The sequence below is a fragment of the Ambystoma mexicanum genome, chromosome 14, assembly GCF_040938575.1.
Source record: "Ambystoma mexicanum isolate Mex_15411 chromosome 14, UKY_AmexF1_1, whole genome shotgun sequence".
Taxonomy (NCBI): Eukaryota; Metazoa; Chordata; class Amphibia; order Caudata; family Ambystomatidae; genus Ambystoma; species Ambystoma mexicanum.
Window position 1 is genome coordinate 525,171,669 of NC_090940.1, and position 19,681 is coordinate 525,191,349.

Below are 19,681 nucleotides of genomic sequence, written 5' to 3' on the forward strand. Positions count from 1 at the left end.
CACAAGCTTCATCCCCGACCTTGTACTAAATGTATTGGCATCACCTCTGCTCCTCCTATCCCAAATCATGAAACATTGTAGACACAGTTCCCCCCTTATGTCCTTCACCCCTAAGTGCTCAGTAACCATGTGACTGGGGCACCACTCTTGAGTCTGAATTTCAGCAGTGTATTTGTTTTCGGTTATAGGTGTGCTTGTAATTCCAATGGGATGACTGCTCTTGGGTGAGGGCAGAAGTGCTCCAAAATCTTCTCCTTGCCCATTGGAATCAGAAAATCTTATGCCCTATTCTCCCGAATGTGTCCTTTAAAGGGTGCATCCCTTCCTGCTCTCCCCACAGAAAACATTCTGTTCCACCACGTTCAGGCTCTGCAGCTGGATACAATTAGCGTTTATCTGTGCATCGCTGGTGCCACTGACCTCGGCATCTCTCCTGGAGAATGGGAAAGGGGATTTGTTTTTTAGAGATTAACTAAACAGAGCCACAGCTCCACATCAAGGCCTGCGTTCAATTCTGTTCATGGTGTACTAGGCCTTAACATCCAATATGGCGACACTTCTGCCATGTTAACACACAGACCTCGCTTCTACCGCAGAACCTTTCTGACTCCATCTTACACCTGTTTCAGCTCTTCCCGCACATCTCACTACAAACTGTAACTTTGGATACAACTAAACACAGGGCCTATAATACTGTCCTATCTATAACCTCTGCAACCGCAACATTAATACATGTGTTGCTGTTTCTTTGTTGCTATATGTGAGTATCTAATATGTGTCAAACCTATGTGCCTTCTGCTTCCGGAAACCTCAGTCTGCTGCCACAATGATACCTGCTAATAGGCTTTTCTCAGCATGAACATTTTTGCCTGGCTAAAAGCTGTACGTGCACCCCAACAAGAGCCCATAGCATCTAGCCTGCGTCTGCACTGCAAAAGTATACATGGACAAGGACGTAATCTGGTTGGGCCTGTTAGGCTTGAAACGAGTTGGCAGAGTCCATGCTATGGCTTTTATAGCCCACTTCACCTCAGCTCATTTCGACATAGGATGCTAGACGCTGATTGTGTTCACCTGACACAAAATTAGAGTTCTGTTTAAGTCCTATACTCTGGTCAGTCCTGCTTCTATCAGGAAGATACTGCACCACGTGTGGAGCACATCTGTGACCCTCCCTGACAACACCAAATATGCCTCCACATAAACCATGCAATTGCCCAGCCACACACTCATGCCAGTGCCAGCAATTCACTACTCCACGGCTACAGTGCTATGATGCCACAACAGTAGTAAAATGCTAACTAGCAAAATGCAACAGCATATAGAATGCATTAATCTTAAACCATTTTATTATTGTCCTATATTTAAAACAAATAAAGCACACAGATTAGGTACAGAACACTATTTATTTTCCTACATAAAAGTGCAGGTTGTTGCATTTTACATGGTATAAAAAGACAGCAACACTTGCAGAAATGAAGAAAAGTTGCTTTCATCACATTGTTGTCCAGTGAAACATGTTTTTGTCTAGATTACACACTAGACTTGCCTTTTTCTCTGGATTATTTGACAAGTAAAAACTATTTAGTAAAACACACTATGGAATGTTTGACACATTTGTGCCAAAAACAAAATGGGGTGAATTGACAGAAAGACACTGACATGTTCTAAATAAAAGAATGAAGACTCCTTGGAGACTGATATCTTCGTTTAAGTATGTTCCTCAATTCATCGTAGAAGTTTGTGTAAATGGATTTGTTGATGCTGGTGTTCTATTTGTGATATGTTTCCCACCTTCCTGACATTGTGCTGCTATTTGATGTATTGTAATACTGCTTTGTTTTTGTTCCATCTTAAATATTGAGATTGTGCCACATACAATAACAGTTTGGTCGGTGCAAAGAATTTTACAAGAATCTCCCTGCCTTGTCACGACTTACAGGAGAATTATATTTGGTCAATCACCCCCTCCAGCTCTGCCCCCGTGTAATGCAAGATTTTCTATTTTCAGGAAAAATCTGCTGGTTCCCCTTACCAATAACAATTGCAGTTAGCTTCTTCATCTTGGCCAGCTTCAGATTTGCCTGATATCGGCATCTCTGGGGGGTTGTTGCCACTTTACCAAGAGGGTATCACGTCCGCTCCTTCCACTCCAAAGGGACTGATCCATAAAGTAGGTGACGTTGAAAAACAAATCCAGGACTCTGCGCCATTCAGTATATGTATGCTAGAGGGCATCTCATTTTGAATGATTATTAAACCAAGCATACATATACTCAATGCACAGAGTCCTGGATTTGTTTTTCAACGTCACCTAATTGTTTGACGGTTAGGGCTTTATCACCGTCTTATTTTAGTGACCTGCGACATTTAATGACACATTTTCTGCATATGTAAACCAAAGTTTAAAGAGTGAATTCTAGGGATTATAAGGAGTCGCCTGGCGGAGCAACTTTCAATAAAGCCATTTTTTTTAATAAGTGATCCATCAAGTAGTTACCGAGAGCAGCTCTTCCTTACTCTTCTCTTTCCAGGGGTATGTCAAATTCACTCCTAACCTCTTTGGTAATTGATTAGTCGCTCACCTGAAGTAAGTTACCGGTAAGTCTTACTACCAGTAAATTCTTTCTTAATCAGCATCTTAGTATTCAGACGGGGATACCAAAATTGTGGATTCTTTTGGCTCAATGGGCTGCCTGTGTTCGACCCCCCCAGCTATCTCATTTGGTGCATGGGAGAGCTCTCCTTATCAGTTATTTATTTAATTTGATTTTATTGGATTTTTTTTAAAACGTGGCTAATACTGTACTTGAATTTGATTTCTAAGCAGGGATCCAGGATTTAAACCTCTGTTGCTCTGAGTGGTCTTGATTCAAAGACCAGCATGTTGCCCCTGTGCTATCCTAGTTGTGTCTACAACACTCGTAATTAGTATTCATCTTTGTGTCTCGGTAGAAGGCGCCAGTGCAGAAAGTCTGTCGTGTAGGATAAATCAAGGAAATGCTGCTCCAAGGTCACAGCAAGAAGGAGGAATAGGACCCGCCAAGTAGTCACAGAGAAACACCCTTGCCCCTCGCAACCCCAACTAATCAAAAAAGAGGGGGAAGAACTGTGGCAGCAGTATTTCAGTCTTCAGTTATAGTTACAGCGGTCGGAAGGGCCAGAGTCGAGCTCTGAAAGCCGCAGGTGCAGCAGCGAAAAGGGGGCCTTGGCCAAAGAAACCCACCTTGCACCTCTCTCCCCAGCAGGAGCAGAGTGGCTTTCATCATGGAACCATTTTTCAGATTCCCATTGAACCCTGAAAATGTGTGTATGCTTTGATGAGTCCCATTACTTCTTAAAAGCGGTTTGCATTGCTTAAAGTGTGATGGGGCTAGTATGGGCTCAGCAAAATGACTGCTTAGCCAAAGCTACGGCAGGGCCAACAATCTGATTTCTTCATCTGAGTGCCACACATACACAAAAGTCAATGAAAAGATGAGGGCTGACAATACTGCTCTTAGCCAGTAGATGTCACTAATAATGCATTTTAGGATTGCATCATCTGTTTCATTCATTTGGAGTGAGACAACTGTCTGTGTTTTTTTAATACTCTGAAGGCAAATAATAAAATAGAGAAATACATTGTCAGAGTTTTGCAACTTATTATTATTATTATTATTATTATTATTATTATTATTATTATTATATCTATTGAGTGCGGACCTAGGTTCGGGAAGCAATGGAGCACTTTACAGATCGTAGCGGGAAAGACAGGGCCAGGGAAGCAAAGATACAATAAAGTGAGTTATTTCAAAATCTTGCCATTATCATGACTTACAAAAAGATTAGTTAATGCTTAAGATTCGCGGACCACCCGCAAATCATCAGAGGGATAGGAACTCACCTATGTTGATTTGATCCCCTTTACATATTTGAACATTTTTATGTTAGTCTATTTTTTGACTGGTGATTAATTGTAATATATTTAGCACAAGGTTTCAAATTAATGTTCTTCCCTTTCATGCCATGCATGAAAACTCAGCTGCGACTGTTCGGCTAGCCTTACCGACAGACTATTCTGCAAGTCTATGCAAAAAAAGACGCGCATACTTGCCCGTGGCACTTAAGGGGTTAAAGGTTCAATGGCTACTTAGAGACAGGTGCGTTTCAGGCCCGGCTGCTAAATATTGTTCGGCGCCTCGTAAAACACTCTGCTCAGTCTCTTGTCCCATTTAAAGCACTGGTGGGACGCGCGTGTTGATGTTCACAGGGTGGGGCACTTTCGAAACCCCAGATCTAGAATAAGTGGCGATAAAAGGGGCAGTAATCGCCCCCCCACTTTTCTCAGCACGGGTACCGATCTGAAGGGTTTAGGTGGATCTCGGAGATGGCGAGGCAGACTTCCCGCGTGTGCTAGCCTTTGCGGTCTGCCTTGTCGATCCGCCTGGCGGTAATGCAATGGACTCCTGCGGAATCCCCCCGCAATTACCAGCCGGTGAAACAGGCACGTAACAGTTCCACGGGATGCGTGCGACATACCTACGCAGTCGTGACTGCGGCAGGCGAATACACGTTTCCCAAACCGGGGTGGAAGACGAAATCGCATCTTTAAAATGCCCAATCTGTTTTGGAATAGTAGAAAATGGCAGAGTTGGGACCTCGGCAAGTGCAAACATTTGCAACAGTGCAAATTTCACATTTTCTAAAATGACCTCAAAGGTTTTCTAGAAACACGAAAATAGATAGGAATTTTCCCGGATAAATATGTGGAAGACATTTTGTAAATATTTTACAAACTCCCCCCTCCGCTGATGCAAAGTTGGTTCTGCTCCTTCGTTGAGTGGTCTGCTTCTGTTGTCTAATGTATCGGCCTCTCTGCCTTGTCTTTGCACTTTTCTCAGCTGGCGGTGTCGTGCCATGGCAGAAATCAAGGTTATCTTGCTGGATTCTAGGCGCTAGCTGCGGGACAGGTGAACAGTGAAATGACCTGGCTGTCATTTCCCGCCATGACGGCAGCCCACAACGTGCAGCATGCAAATGACAAGCCAGGAAACGAGTACATAACCACAGCTCTCTGTTGGCTTCTTAAAGGTGGGTGGAAAATAGCCAACATGCTGGCACTAAAAGCCAGTTGGCATTTACAACTAGAAGCAAAAATGTGTACTTTTTTTCAGCAAATACCCCTTGTTTGCTCGACGATGAACTAAAGGCACCTTTCAGAGCGATTCCCACACTGCCTGAAACACGCCTCTATGAACCGCCAGGAGAACAAGCATGAATGAGGCTCCCGTTGGCCCTTTCCGTCCACGGAAACCAGCCATCCACTCGCTGCCAGGGACTTGCTTACACAGAACCCGGGGAGAACGCGCCGCGCATCCATTACCTTGGACCGTAGAACTAAAAAGCGGCCGCGTAAAAAGGATCCTCAAACATTTCATCACAACTCATTGAAACCTTTAAAGGCCAATATTGTTTAGCTGCCCTGTGCCCCGGGGCAGAATCTCTGGAGATCAGCTGACCAGTTGCTGACGTGCATGCACTACTAATTGCAAAGGTTAGCTGTCAAAATGGCATCATGCCAAGAATGGTGTCCAGCGATGAAGTCCACAACAAAAATCCCGCGGCCCAAAATACCGTTAACAAAAATACACGTTTCATCGCATATACGTATATTTTAACATTTGGCGGCTTGGAGGGGTTGGAACTGAACGGTATATACATTATTTTCAAAGTTGGACTTTATTTCACTTTTATTGGATATGTTTATTGTTATGTATATGTTTTTATTTTGTCTTTGTATGAATTGACTTTGTTACTTGTGTCTATGCATAAAATGAAAAGAAATATAACAACAAAAAATCATCCCATATGTGCAGGGGGGGTGGATTAGGGTAATCATTTATTGTAGAAGGAGTATGGGGGGGCTGCAGGTGGTCTCTCCAGCATATAAATACATAGAAAAGTGAAGGAAACAAAATCGGTATTTTCGGCCGCAGGCTTTTTCCGTCCACCGTATCACACAGAACTGTCAGAATGTCATCAATTTCCCAAATCCAAATTATAGTATTCTAGGCTGTACCATTCTGGAAAAGCTGCAGAAAAAGGGGAAAAAGGAAAACACTTCGGTGCTGCCAATGGAATGCTTCCATTACATATGTTCTACTCTTCCTTGCCCCTTTGCTTGAATTTTGCAAGATGTCAGAGTCTTCCATCAGGCCTCCATACATCCTGGATCCTCCTTTGTTCTATATCCTGCTTCCTCTTAAAGGGGACACTCCTCTTTACTGCGCACCGCGTTCATATTGTAAACTACCAAAATGGTGGCTTTTTACAGCATGAGCGGGGAGGGATGGAGGACCACCAGTAAGGGGAAGAGAAAGAGTATGGCCCAGAGTAAGGGAGATTTCCCTAATCAGGGCTCTGCAACCTTTGGCTCGACAGATGTTTTGGATTACAACTCGCACCAGCCCTAGCCAGTATTGTAAATGGAGAGGTATCGGTGAGTGCTAGTCCAAAACATGAGGACTGTTGCATACAGTACATCCAACATCTCCCATTATCCCATTTCTTACATTATGACGGAATGCCAAACAGAGTTGTATCAAGATGTAAATGAACAAACAAACGTACCACTTTACAAAATCATTAATATTGCAATCAGTTGTCAAATTCAAGAGTAAAATACGTATGGGAATACTACGTTCAAAATTCCCTTCCCAAAAGATAGTTTTCAGCCTAATTTTAAATGCGACAGCGTGCTAATGGAGGCGTAACAGCAAGGTGTAGTGCTTTTAGCCCTCATTTAATGAGTTGCCACATTTTGGAGAAGTGATGAGATGGAGGAAGGATAGCTCAGGGGCAACATGTTTGTCTTGGAAGCAAAACAATGCAGCACAACCCAGGTATGAATCATGACCCTATGCTTACAAACCATGACGCGGCTTTGAGGGTGGCTAGGGTTTCTACCAGTTCTTCTGTCGCAAGTGTCTTGAATGTTTTCCAGGGTGTGGAGATTTTGCGAGGAGGGTCAGTGGATGCAGAGCTAGTGACTATGTGCTGGCGATTCTTGGTGATTTTGTCGATGAAGAAGTGTTAAGACGGATTTCTGAACTCTGTCCTGGTGGCGCAGAAGTTCAGAAGGCCAACCTAATTACTTGGAACAGGGTAACCTCTGGACGAGCCAGACCAATCAAGGTAGCGATCGCGTCGGTCAAGACTAGGTCTCAAGAGGGGTGAGGGTGACTGAAAGCCCGCAATGAGCACACAAAGCAAGAGCGCTTACAAACTACTCCAAACAGTTGTTATATCAAAAATATATACACATTTATTCTAAGGCCTTCAAAATAATGACCGTATCGAGAAAATCACAATATCACAATATTAAGCCAACACATACCATATCAACACAATATATATACAAATACGACAGTCGCAAGCGTTATATGCACGAAATGTGTAGTCCACCTGAAAGGGAAGGAAAACAGGCAGTGCGATAATGCTTTAGACTCAGTTCGCCTTCAGAGGCACCTAACTAGATGGAAGTCCGAGCCCTGCGAAGAGTGGAGCCTTGTGCCCAAAGTACCTGCACACGCTGGTGCCAACGGGCAAAAGGAGAAGCTCTTCGGAGGAAGTCAGGCAGTTCGGGTTAGTGCACAACAGAAGAAGAACAGGTTCCGCGACTCAAGCGCAGCCTCCACAGTGAGCAGAAGCAGAGCGCGAGTACGGACAAAAGGGTGCTGTTTTTACACAGCGGGGAAAAGCAATGGGCTACTGCAGGAGGGCGACCAGATCCTAGCTATACTACTCACCGGTCCCCGATGCAAGCAGACCCAGACTTCTCCACGTTAGTTTCAGCAGCTGGCAGGTTCAGAAGATCCGGGAATGCCTCGTCGTCGTGTAGAGAAAAAAGACGTCCCAATCGAAGAAACCTGCACAGTTTTGTCACCACAGCAGGGCAATGGAGCGGCCGTGTGTATCCGAGCCAAATGTACACTACTCACTTCAGACTTGGGAACGCCAAGTGTACGAAGCATGTGAGAGTGACCAGGACTCGAAATACAACACAACCTGGCGGCGGTTACAGAGCAGGGCTCCCGTGTAAGCTGGTCAGTCAACTGGATGGCCCAGAGACGCTTCCGAAGGCTTACTGGCAGGAGATGATGAAGTCGCCGAGAATAGCTGTTCCTGCTATTCTAAAGGTCGAAGCACCAGTACAGGCCTTCTGGTTCGATCAAAGGAGGAAAGGGTTTCACAGGACGACAGCAGTGCAAAGGAGGAGTCCTTCAGCGGGTCACCAGCGATTCCTCGGTCCAGCCTCTTGGTTGCAGGATACTTGGCTCCTGTATTCCTTCGTTCGTGAGAACTCAGGAGATCGACATGGTAGTGGTGTTTCCAGCCCCCTCTTATCCACGGTTCCCTTCGCGCCAAAACGGAGGGGAGCCAATGGGAGATCCGCTCATCAACACACACACCATACGTGGACCAATCACGGACCACGGTGGTCCCAGGCATTCACACCACCCTAGACTCTCTGGCACCCAGGATGTGTATTGGGACCAGACATCCCAGCCCACACCCTGGAGGCACACAAAAGACATGTAGAAGCCCGCGAAAGCAACCACGTTTCGCGGGAAAGTACATGCCCAAATAAGGAAGGCCCCGGGTCGCTCGACCTGGGGAAGGTGAAGGGAGCAAGACGGTCAGTGGACAGGACAAAGGAGCCTCGTGGTCTGGCCATTTTGGGAGCCAGGCCACCATTTTGGGTTCAGCGCGGAAAACGCGCTTAGAACGCCAAAAGGAGCTCAAAATACACAAAACGATCGCTGCCACCATTCCAGTCACTGAATGACTTGCACCGATCAAATACAATCCTAAACGAGTATCTAGGGCCTGTAGAAAGCTAGAGACCCAAGAGAGCTGTAACTTAGCTTACAGTGCCCTCTTGTGTCATGTTGCACTAAAGCCGCAACATGATAAAAGAAACTACGGGAAACAGCGTTCCCCGGTACTGACTGTCTTAAGGGCATGTCAGTTTCCCCGTAAGAAAGGAGCGAAAGCCCAGAGGAGTGCGGCAGAAGGCTACACTTCTCTGGCAAAGTCAAAAACAAGGTGAAAAACAACAGCAAAAAGTTTAGGGGTTGCCAAATGGAAGGAAAATTACCTACAATTACGAAATCTTTCCTAACAAGAAGGTGTTGATGGCGGTGGATTTTCTGATGGCGTGTGGCATGGCAGGGGTGGGTAGCAGGTTGATTCAGTGCTTGACCACTTTGAAGAAGGCTCTGCTTATGTTGTTGGCTTTTGCAATGGTATTCTGATAGTAGGAGGCCTTGGCTGTGTTGATTAGTTGTCATTGAGGTTGAGTTCTTACTTGTAACAGGGTGCTGACACTTCGGGTTTGCAGAGGGGATGTTTCAGAAGCATGTGTGGGTCGATGAAGGCTGAGAGTGTGGCATTGAGTGCTTCCAGTAGAGAGTTTGGTGGGGGGTGTTTGGTCCATGTAAGGTGGAGGTTGGTGAGGTCTTCCATAAGCGTTTCCACTGGGAAGTTCTTGAAGGATCTGAAGGTTTATCTTATGGTTTTCTGCTGGGAGTGCTTGACTGCAGTGGTGTGCAGTATGTTGAAAGGCATGGCTAGTTGGTCAGACCAGTCAAGCGTGAGAGGTGAGCTGTAGTGGAGGGAAAACAGTGCTTAGAAACCTCTGGGTATTAAGCGTGTTATAAATAACCTATAATATCATATCATATCAGTGATGATTAGGTCAAGGATGTTACCCTTCTCGTGTGTTGGGTCTTTCGTGTGCTGTGTGAGGTTGCAGATGTCTAGAAGGTCGAGCAGAGTTTCCTTCATCGGTTTGAAGGCATTGTTTGTTACCTTGGAGGTTGAAGTCTCCTAGGAAGATGCTGTTGGCATGCGTGAGGGAAATGGTGGTGACCAGGTCGGTGAATTCTCAGATGAAGGCAGTGTTGGGTTTAGGGTGGTCTGTAAATGAGATGGAAGGTTTCTGTGTCCGTCAGGGAGAGCAGAAGTGGCAGGAAAGGACTTTGAAGGAGCCAATGTTGTCGATGTCAAGTCGGGTGCAGGGCCACAGGGTCTTGTGGATAACTGTGAGGCCTCCGCTTGAATGGTTCGACCAGTCTCTGTGTTGGATGCTGTAGCCGTCAGGCCCAGGGATGTCTAGGATGTGGGTGGAGGTGAGTGCCATCCACGTCTCGTTGATGAAGGTGGCGTTAAGGCCGTGTGTAGTGATGAGGTAGGCGATGTCTGAGCAGACGTTGGTGAGCATCAACTTCCGTGTTGTGGATGGTGAGGGGGTGATGATGGGCTGCGGGTTGATGTGGGTGAGGTTGCTGCATTGCGGAGTCCATGCCTTACAGGAGGGGTGATGTCATTGATGTTGGCATTGCCTAGTGATGGTGGGGATGGCCTGTGGGGAAAGAGGGAGAAAAGACATGTTGGCGTGTGCTTACCTGTTCCCTAACCACTGGTGACACCTTTTGAAGTGTCTTACCAATAAGTTTTAGCAAGGGTGGAGTTAATCATGGCAGGACTCCCTTTCTCTTGCGCACCTCCTCTTTTCTTGTTTCCGAATCTGACCAGCAGCCTGGATCTTGGTTTGTCGAGGAACCAACTCCGGGGTTCCCATTTATTTGTGAGAATTGTGGGGATGACAAACTCTGGATCCGTTGGGCGCTGGTAGGGTATGGTGGTCAAATGGTCGCTGTTGAGCGATTTGATCAATTATATGGTCCAGTCAGGTCATAGTCATTAATTTGTTTATTTTTGGTTAGTTAGCACCAAAGAAAACATCATTGTAGAAATGAATGACAAGTTTTTTGACATATTAACTGTGTATGTAATCGCCAATATATTGGGAGTACTAAAAGAGAACTCAGAACAAGGATCAGGGAACATCTCAATTCCCTACATTCCCAGGACACCAGATATCCACTGGCACTACACTGGCAGGAAGAACACCAGTGGGACAACAAGGAAGACATCACCTTCGTGGGACTGGAGGAAATAACAACCGACATAAGGGGCGGAGATAGAGAACTCCAACTACGCCAGAAAGAAGCAACGCTGATATGCAAATATTGCGCCGTTATTTTGGATTAAATACTGACCATGATTTCCATGTTTTCCTGTAATCAGCCGTACATAAACCTGTGAGAGTTTCTGCCTACACATGCATTATGGACGCAATTGATGTAACTTCCTTCCATGTACCTATCCTGATCAGGCTCGTTCTGGGCAATTCCCCTATATTTTCTAATCTCACCCCTGTGACGTAAACCATGACAGTTTCTCAACCCGCAGGGCGGTCTCCTTAGACCGATCACACCGCTCGATGAACCAACCAATCCGTGCCATGCTCTTATAAATTCCCGAAAGTAGGGCTGATCCACAGCACACGGATTTCCGAGAACGCTCGCACGCAACGAACTCGCCGGACCCGGCCAACGGTAAGCCTCCCATCAGAGGCCCCCCCATAGACGTCCCTCTCCGGCCTCGTGCCTAATTGCCACAACCTAGCACCCTTACCTCTCCCGCTTGATATCTATCTAACATCGGCTACTCGTCCATGGGTCCCATCCCTGCTGAGAACCCTATGTATCTACTTTTCAGATCGGCTATCCAGCCACCCTGGCGCCCTTATCTGGGAGGACCAGCTTACAGCATTTTGAGGTCCACCCCTTAACTCAATTGGATCAGACTCCGCTTCTTCTACATTCCTTCAACAAGGCTGTCATACCAATTTCTTTTGGCCCTTGACTCACTAATTTGTCTCCCTTGGTACATTGTCTCTTACTCTGTCTCAATTTTACTTGAACTGTAACTATACACCTCGTCATGCCTAAATGTAACTATCAATTGTTATATGTTCTGCCCTGTTATTCACCCCGTCACCACCACTCACGATCACAGGTTTTGCTAATTACCAATCTGTTGCCCCAATGTGCTTCCATTCCTCATTACTGAAACTATTTATTAAATACATGCATATTGAATGAAATATATATGTCATAAATAACAATGGGTATCACTATGTCACTTCACGGTGCACATCACAACATCACTAAATCACAGGCTTGAAAAAGACTTAGGTTGAAACGCGCGTCGGCTGTGTAGCGAGTTACCATGTCAAACAACTTGTCATTCATTTCTACAATGATGTTTTCTTTGGTGCTAACTAACCAAAAATAAACAAATTAATGACTATGGTCTGACTGGACCATATAATTGATCAAATCGCTCAACAGCGACCATTGGACCACCATACCCTACCAGCACCCAACTGGTCCAGAGTTTGACATCCCCACAAGTCTTACCAATAAGGCCTTTCATGGTAGCTCTCTAACGTTTCCGCAGTGCTACCTGTTATCTCAGTCAACCAAGGACACCCTTTTGGGTATTATTCAGCATCCACTTGACCAAAAAGGAATGATTTGGTGGCAGAGTAGGCTATATGCAAAGGACACATTTAAACCACAGTTTCTCCCAGCACCTGGCTCCATATTCTCTGGCCTAGACAGATGCCTTAGTTTCACCCCAATCCTCCCTCATCACTCTTGCATGATGACCTGTGGCCATTTTTCCTCCAGAATTTACTCCTACCTTTATTCCTTTACCGCTCCTTTTTTAAACACGTCAAGCACTTTGAGAGTTCAGTCTTCAAAAGATAGCACTTTACAAGCCATCTAAATGTATTAAATACTCTGTGCACATTTTCTAGCCTGTGCTTTCTCTGCTCTTCAAGGTTCTTTTACCGAGTTCTTCTGTGCAGCAGATACAAGGTCATGGGACCCTAGAAGGTCTGTTGACAGCTCTGCATTAAGAACCAGGCTCCATCCGTTCCTTGAAGTTAAAATGTATCTTTTCCTTGGAAAAATCTCCACCTAAGTACAACAGAGTCCATTCTTGGTATGGACGGGCCCATGATCCTTTAACTATTAGTAGCATTTATTATCAATAGATAACAGTGAGTGCAATTTGTCCTACAACTGAAGGGCATTTTAATTCCACTCATGTTCTGTCCATCACGCTCTTTAGCTCACAGCGGTTTTGGATTGCGATTGTTGTTTCTTGCAAAGCAAGACACATATGCCCAAGATGAACCTAAATGTTTGCCAACATGCAAAGAGGACACCTTATGGCACCTGACTCTTATTTCCAATTTGTGATTTTAAGTTGTTGTAGAAGGGTTTTTGGCAGATCAAGCAGACAACATCAAGCCTCTGTCTCATCTCCCATTCCTTCTATGGCTTCTTTTCTTATGGGATAAAAATTATCGAAAAAAACTGCTGTGTGGGGCAGTTAATTAGGTGTGGGGGGATTTAATTATGATCAGAAGGTTTACTGTTCAGGGAACCAGAGTGCACCCCTCTTTCCTGTACTGTTTTATTCATGGATTTCTGAAGGGTGGAAGCTTCAGAATCCCATAGGGTGCTGCACCAGGGTGACATGTGCCCTGTTTTGGAGTGCCACACTGTGGGCTACTCCCCCTTTACCCACTGTAGGTCTAGGTGAGAGCGGGTTCCCTGAAACCTTATTACTACAGCTACCAGAAATCCTTGCAGCAGAATCATCACTGATTGATGACACTTGCTCTGGCTGTGAGCTGCAAGCAAAGACTTCCTCCCTGACGATGTGAAGAGCATATGAACCGATAGAAGGACAACATCAGTAACTGAGTAGGTTTACTGTGCAGGGAATCAGACTGTGCCCATCTTTCCTGTACTGTTATATTCATGGATTAATTGATCGTTAAGAAATGAAAAAGTTATTAAGAATGCAAAAAAATGCTGTTTTCGGCCAACTCCCATTCATTTCCCAAAATTCTGTTAAACTGAAGCACAACAAAAACCGCTGCACAGAATAGGAGCAAATGACAAACAACTTGTGCACAAAGCATTGACTAGATTTCTGGGTCATGTTTGGGCTAAACGTCCAGGAGTTTTAAAAATAGTTGATGGGGAAGAGAGTGCCCCTTGCTCCAAAAAAAAACAGCTCTATCTCCCATGCTGCCTTGCATCAGAGAGGCTGAGAGACCTTTCTGAAATTAAAAAGCAACAATTTTCCCCCCAGAATCCTATAGCTAATAACCTTTAACTTGCTGAATGTATTTGGATGACATTTTCAAAAGAAAACATTTGTCAAGGGCCTCCCCAAGCTGTGAGCTTTGGGAACAATACGTTATGAAATTAAAAAGTCGGCTCCCTGTTGAGAGAAAGGTCCTGTCCTCCTGATAGTTCGCACATGTTGTTCAAAGGTCTGAATCAAGTAAGGGATGGTGCTTCTATTAATAATATGGGCGACAGTAATAACACAGTGGCTAGCACGATAAAAGTTCCCAAGGGGACTGATAAGACCAACAATGAGATACCCCTCGAGAATAATAAGATCAAGGGGTAATACCAACTGATCTGACAGTTACTGAATCAATGTGTGATTCAAAAATGGATTCTGCACATGCTGTAACAGATAGCTCTGTAACTGAGGATTGTGTAAAAAGGATCATAAAAGATCTACTTAACAACCAAGCTGTAGGCACTGCAGGCGGTTTAAAAAGAACATCACCTGCGAAGGTAGCTTTGGTCAACAAAAGTGGAATAGAAATGCGCTTTCATACGGACACCCATAGATCACGGTGGGAGAGTACCCAAGATAAAGTAAAAGAAAGGAGGTGGTACTCTCAACTGGGGAATGTTAATAGGAGTGATAAGGAAATGTCTATGCTAAACCCTCAAGTTAATGAATTCTTCAGGGATTCTAAATGTATATTGCGGAAACCGCATTTTCCCGAGAGTCCAAGTCTTATATTACATTATGTATTTGATGATCGATACTCCCAGACCCTGAACAGATCGTATATACTGAGTTTGTTTTGTGATATTCCAGAATTGTCACTAATAGCTTCTACCGACGTACAGCTAGTGGATTATATTCATCCTGAAAGGTATGATTTTGTGCGGCTGGTGATCCAGTCATCTTTGGTACGTACATTGATCCTGAAGGAAGCTGGTTCATTGCAAAAGAGGGGTTTTGATGTATACAAATATCAAGAGAATTTGTCTGCTGATCCTTTAGAAAATAGTGAGCTGACGGCACAAAATTCTGCTCCTTGTGTTAATAGTGTGGAGAGTGTTCATCAGCTTCAGGATGCCATGCTTCTCTCAGACATGAAAGAATGGCGTACGTTGGCAGTTTCCCTTAAAAACTCTATAGAGCAACTCAAAAACTTGGGGAAGCCCCTTTAGTGTAGGCGGCTATTTCAGGTTGATCTCGTGGAATTCCAGGGGGCACACTCATCTCGCTTTGAATAAAAAAGTGTGTAAGCTACTTGAAAACTTTGATTTTGTTTTAGTACAGGAATCTTGGGCCTGTGGGCAGCTGCACTGGGATGGATATGTGGTGTTATGTCTTCCTGGTACTTGTGGGCCTAGAGGACGTCTCAAGGGCGGTCTGGCAATGGCTTTTCGAAATTCTAACATGATTGAAAAACTATCGGAAAAACACATGTACACATCATGTCAAATTGTTACCTTTTTGTTGATTACACAAAAAGGAAGAGTGGGATTAATGGTCATCAATGTGTATTGGAACAATGCTATGTATGATAATAAAAAAATGGTGAATTTGCTAGATGAATTAGATGTTCTGATTGAGGAATGGCTAGCCTCCTATGTTGGCAGGCATATTATAATTGCCGGCGATCTGAATGCTGACTGCAATTTATCAAACACAGAGATTGATTGGTGTTTAATGGACAAGGGTGTGAGTGGCTCAAAAAAGGGCAGCAAGCGGTATAGAGGTGCTCTCTGGCGCAATTTTATACGTGCCAGGGGAATGGAAATGTTGTTCAATGACAAATGTACATGGTCTGCACGAAGTGGGTCGACAATTATAGATTATATATTTGTAAGTGATATGCTGGTTAAAGATTCTGAAATGATACGTGTCCAACTTATGGACGCAAGTGATCATGCCATGATATCAATTGATTTGGGTCTAGAGAAGAAAGTCTACAATGATAATGCGATCTGGGGACCTATAATTGTAAATACGAAGGGAACCAGGGTCAAATGGAATACCCTGAAGTCTATCAAATTTAACAACATGATGTGGCACGATTATGTAAAAAAATCATTAGAACAAAAAAAAGTAACATATCCGATAGTAGCATTTGATGACCTACTAGCCTCCAGGTTGGACCCATTTCTGAATGCTAGTAATATCGCAGTTCATAAAAAAAAGACTCATAAGCATGTTTTTGATTTAGAGGTTAAAGAACAGAAAGCTTTGCTGCACAAGCAATTACGTGTTATAAAGAAACTTGATTTACCAACAGATGAGTTTAAAAAAGTAGCGAGAACATGTCGCCAGGCTTATAAAAATTGGATGATTCAGCACTGAGTCAATCTCGAACAGAAAGATGCAGAAGCTATGCTTGGTGCTATGAAGGAGAACAACTCTAGAAATGATTGGTCTCTCATCAATAGCACTGAAGCATCGCAGGTGCAGTTAATTAGTAATCTGATTGGGGAATCTGTATGGTGCAATTTCTTTGAGAATGTATATGCTATGTCCACCAATGCCCCACCAGCAGTTGAATATAATGAATATAAATGGTGTCTTGATGTTTCAGTGGTAAAAATAAGAGCAATGTTCCAGAAGCTAAAACCCTCTGCCACTCCGGGACCTAATAACTTGACATGCGCCATATTGAAGCGGAGTGCCGAATTATGGGCTCGGATATTGCATTTAATCTTCAGCGATGTACTCAATTCTCAAATAATACCGGATTCCTGGAAAGTCTCTTATGTGATACTTATATTTAAAAAAGGCAATCGTCTTTGTCCTAATAAGTATAGACCAATATCAATAATTAATATAGAGGCCAAGACTTTTGCCGCATTAATATTGGAAAATCTGTTGCTAAGGATGGAAGAGAACGAAATCCTAGATGTGAGGCAATTCGGGTTTCCTAAAGGATTAGGGACTGATGCGGGTGGTCTTTTTGTATCTATTTTGCAAAGCCAAGCTAAGAATTCAAACTATGGACCTCTTTATGCTGCCTCTATGGACTTATCTGCAGCTTTTGATATGGTCGATAGACCTATACTATGGCAAAGGCTTGATACATTGAAAATTGACAGAGGGTTGTTAGATTATTCACCTTTATTTGAATACAATGTTAAAGGTAAGGCTTAACAATTTAGGGCTGATGTCCATAGAAATAAAAGCGATGAATGGTCTAAAGCAAGGCTGCGCCCTGGCGGCCATTCTATTGAATCTTTATGTTTCCGGCGCAAATACAAAAATTGCGTCTTCAGGTTTATTAAGTCCAAAAATTGGTGGCTTAGCAGTGAATTGGGTGGCATACGCTGATGATCTCTTGCTGCTAGATCGTACAAAGATAGGCTTACAAAGATTAATTGGGGTGTTTGCAGACTTTATTAAAGAACTAAAATTGAAAATCAATCCCACAAAAACAGTTATTATTAATTTGGGTCAAAATAACAAATCATATCGAAATTCAGTATGGGTGGTTGAAGGAACTAAAATTAGGCATCAGAAAGCTTTTAAATATCTAGGGTATTCCTTTGCTAGTAGTATGACACTAAATTCTTCAAAAAAATGTTTGGAATCCAAAGTAAAATTGGCGGCAATCAGTAGAAGGCACTTGAAAGAAAATTTGGTAAATTCACTATGTCAGGTTGCAGAGATTTTTACCTGCTCGAGGTTATTCCAAGGCTAACCCATGGTTTAGAATTTTACCCGGTAAAAATTATTTTGTATTTAAAAAGACTGGAAGCAATTATATGGAAAAAAGTATTGTACTTCATTCCAAAATGTATCCCAGTAGAAATGATAAGGTACAAATTCGGCCTGGGTTCGCTTGAAAGTATAGTTGAATGTAAAAGAGTTATGTTGTATAGAAAATGTATTTTGGCTGGGTCGAATTCACTGTACAAGCTTTTAAGGGAAGGCGATACTGTGAGATATATGATTGACTTGCAATCGGATGTGGAAAAAACTTTGGTTAAGATTGGAGCTTCAATGCAGTGTCTATTGGAGAAACCAGCCAAAATCAAAGTATTGATAAAGGCATTTGACTGGGCAGCTAATAATGCTACAATCATGGATTCAAAACTATATAATCAAGTTGTCTCTGTGTGGAAGTGGTTTCCTATACTTGAATCTTATTTGTTAAAATACCTGTCTAGGAAATTTCGTAATAATGTGATGCGATTTAGATTCAATGTTTTAAATACTTATGAAATTAGCCAAATAAGAAAATGAAACATTGAGAATACGAATTTAAGCAGATTTTGTGAACAGCCTGAAGTGGTGGAAACATTGGTACATCTGCTATTGGTTTGCCCCATGCTGTTAAGCGAAAGTTGTGTTTATTTTTTGGAATTTGTGTATGATAATGCAAATGTCTCCAGGGATCGCTTGTGGTGCGAAATGATGCATGGCACCAATATTGCTATGAAGTGTAAAGTGGTTGATTTTTTAATGAATGTCTGTAAGGTACACTAAATTAGGCCCAAATTAGTCCAAGTTGGGGCCTGCAATGTATGTTCTGTAGGAGTTGTTCAAGGATGAAATTAGAAGTGTAAATGTGACGAAATGTTTTTATCTTGTTTGTTTTAAGATTTTTTATTGATGTAATGTTTTGTAAAGGTTTAAATAAACCAAATACAAAAAAAAAAGTTATAAATAAAACAAAACACCATAGTTTTCAATTAAACCCATTCATTTTCCATAGAGAAAAAGATCTGTATTTGAACAGCTGTAGCGCAAAAACCACTCGGCAGATTTGGACCGAATAAGAAACAACTTGGGCACAAAGCGTTCATGTAATTTCTTTGATTGTTTTGGGTTAAATCCATCCAATAGTTTTTCAAATATTCAGCAGAGAAGGGGGTACCTCTGGCTCCTTAAAACCTTTATATCGGCCTTCATGCTGTGCAGCAGTGAGTCTGAGTGAGCCTAATCAAGTTTGACTTGCTGGATAGATTTGAATTACATTTTCTAAACAAAAACTTTGTCAACGCCCCGAGCCCTCAAACTGGACATTTCAGAAACAATTCATGAAACATTTTTAAAGCTATGTAGAAATAATAAAAACACAGTTTTCAGCCTACTCCCATTCATTTTCCTGCAGAGAAAAAGTGCAGTTTTTGAACAGTCACTGCACGGGCAGATTTGGACCAACTAAGAAACAATTTGGGCACAAAGCATTCACTTAATTTCCCTGACTGGTTTTGGTTAAATCCATGCAGTAGTTTATGAAATATTTGACAGAGACATTGGTGTTTCCGCTCCCCTGTTCCTTTGAACCTTTATATATGTATCGGTCATGGTGCTTTTCCGCAGAGAGCTTGAGAGACTTTTCAGAAAAGAAAAGCAAAAAAAATGTTTTGCTCAGTGCAAGTGATTCCCGCAATATTACCAGGCAAAGTCGCAAATGAAAGAAATCAAAACGCTAGTTGGAGGAGAAAAAAAGATGCCATCAAACATTGGAATGAACTCCCCCACGACCTTACAGAGCCTAATAACGTTCTGAATATCACAAAGAGATTAAAAGCTCTTCTGTTTATGTAGGCAATCCTACAGGAACAATGATTGCTTTGAACAACAGTGCTTAGATGGCCTGACTGTAGGCGCTATATAATGGCAATAGCAA